Below are 2,886 nucleotides of genomic sequence, written 5' to 3' on the forward strand. Positions count from 1 at the left end.
TTGAAGAAAGAAATTGAAGAAGATCTCAGAAGATGGAAAGATCTCCCGTGCTCATGGATTGGTAGGATTAACATTGTGAAAATCTCCAAGACTTTAAACATGAATGGGTGTTGGACTTTGTCAAATGCTTTTTCAGCATCTAAGGAGATGATCATGTGGTTTTTCTTCTTCAGTTTGTTTATGTGGTGGATTACATTAATGGATTTCGGTATGTTGAACCACCCTTGCATTCCTGGGACAAAGCCTATTTGGTCATGGTGGATGATATCTTTGATGTGTTCTTGGATTCGGTTTGCAAGTATTTTGTTGAGGTCTGAAGTTCTCTTTCTTGGGTCTTTGTGTAGTTTAGGTATCAAAGTGACTGTGGCTTCATAGAATGAGTTTGGTAATGTTCCTTTTGTTTCTATTTTGTGGCATAGTTTGGAGAGAATTGGAATTAGCACTTCTTTAAAGGTCTGGTAGAATTCTGCACTGAATCCATCTGGCCCAGGGCTTTTTTTTTTTTTTTTTTTTGGAAAGCAGACTGTTGATGACTGCTTCTATTTCCTTGGGGGACTATTCAATCTTTCTACCTGATCTTGACTTAATTTTAGTAAATGGAATCTATCAAGAAAACTGTCCATTTCATTTAGATTTTCGAATTTTCTGGCATATAGGCTTTTGTAGTATGACCTAATGATTGTTTGGATTTCTTCGTTGTCTGTAGTTATGTCCCCCTTTTCATTTCTGATTTTGCTGATTTGGATAGTTTCTCTCTGCCTTTTAGTTAGTTTGACTAAAGGTTTGTCTATCTTGTTGATTTTCTCAAAGAACCAGCTCTTGGTTACATTGATTCTTTGAATAGTTTTATTTGTTTCTAGTTGATTGATTTCAGCCCCAAGTTTGATTATTTCCAGCTGTCTGCTTTTCTTGGGTGTATTTGCTTCTTTTTTCTCTAGGGCTTTCAGTTGGGCCATTAAGTTGTTTGTATGAGATGTCACAAATTTCTTCTTGAAGGCACTTAGTGCTATGAATTTTCCTCTTAGCACTGCTTTCATTGTGTCCCATAAATTATGGTATATTGTACCTTCATTTTCATTTAATTCTAGGAAGTCTTTAATTTCTTTATTTCTTCCTTAACCCAGCTATCATTGAGCAGCAAGTTGTTCATTTTCCATGTGCTTGTAGGCTTTTTTCTATTTCCATTGTTGTTCAGGTCCACCTTTAGTCCATCACCAAACCTACTTTAATTATAGTTCTTAAGCACCTTTAGCTCCGTACCAATCCCCCACAACCTTAGATAGGAGATTAAAAGGGAAAAGGACGTTAGACCTCTTTTATCTACTTCCTGCTGATCGGGGTCAATGGGTCATTAGGGGATTACCAGATTCAGTTATCAGGATGCTAGCAATCCAGTCCAAAGGCCAATACAAAGCAGCAAAAGCCAGAAGATTCAGATGGATTGCCTCTGGAATGTTTTTCTCTGCTAAACCAAGTATCAAAGCACAAAGATCAGTGGAGCAATACACTGATCCATCCAAAAGAGTGATTTTTGACGGTGCCTGGGCCTCTCTCTATATCCTCTCCTCAAAGTCCCCTATAGATATTCTCAACTGACCAAAGTCATGTCCCTTGTATGTGAGGTGTCACAGCAAAACATCATCTGCTCTTTCACAGGCCAACCTGGGCAAAACATCTTGTACCTAGCCTGCAGCAAAACATCACATGACAAAATTCAGTCTTCAAAGAAACCAGAAAATTCTGCTTCAATTATATCTTGTATTCTACAGCTAATACCTGCATATAGCTGAGTATATTGCATGCATGTCTTCCTGGGTCTGAGTTTCCTCACTCAGGATGATGTTGATGAAGAATTATTATTTCTACATTAGTTCATACAATAAAATATTAAGGGAGTGGTTTTCTTTAATGACCTAGTTCTCCAATGACTGACACAGAAAGGCTATGATTTATTTTTAAGCTGTAAGCACTATGCTTGGCAGATTCTGAGCTACTCTAATCCTAGGACTTTTTAAACCCACATAAAAACCAATCACTTGCCAATCTGTTGACTCCTGGGGCAACTTCTACTTCATCAGTCTCTTCGTACAGTCACATGCTCAGCTATCCTCCAACATCCACAAACACACTTGTCTTCCTCCATGTCTCCTGGCAAAAAGGGCCTTCCTCTCTCCCATTCCCAGAGGTCCTTTCTCCCTACCAGGAATTCTATCCTTCCACTTTGTCTTTCTGCTCAGCTAATTGGCCAATCAGTTCTTTATTGACAACTGCTACATCCACAAGACATTCCTCCACAATTCCCCTTTTAGTCTAATAAAATGCCCCCTTTACACATAAGTATATATTATTATACATATATACAATAAACTGCATACAGTAAGAACCATGAAACAACCAGGAAAACCATATATAAAAGTTACATTCATAGAGTTGTGCTTATTTTTATTGGCAACCTTGAAAAAACTATCATCTTCCCTATCTTGTTGAGTCTGCTTTCATTTATTTATTTATTTATTTGTTTGTTTGTTTGTTTGTTTATTACAATTTATTCACTTTCTAGCCTCCCTGCAGCCCACTCAACCATCTGCTCCCAGTCCCACCCAAAGTCTCTCTTCTTGCCCTATGCCCTTTTCTTTAGTCCCCTGATAGGGGAGCAACTCCTCCCCTTCTATCTGACCCTAGCCTATCAGGTCTCATCAGGACTGGTTGCATTGTCTTCCTCTGTGGCCTGCCAAGGCTGCACCCCTCAGGGAGAGGTGATCAAAGAGCCAGCCACTGAGTTCATGCCACACATAGTCCCTATACCCCTTCCTAGAGATCGCACTTGGAAACTGAGGAGCCTGTGGGCTTCCTCTGAACAAGGTGTCTAGGTCCTCTTCATGCAAG

The sequence above is a fragment of the Psammomys obesus genome, unplaced genomic scaffold (genome assembly GCF_907164565.1).
Source record: "Psammomys obesus unplaced genomic scaffold, mPsaObe1.curated_primary_1811, whole genome shotgun sequence".
Classification (NCBI taxonomy): Eukaryota; Metazoa; Chordata; class Mammalia; order Rodentia; family Muridae; genus Psammomys; species Psammomys obesus.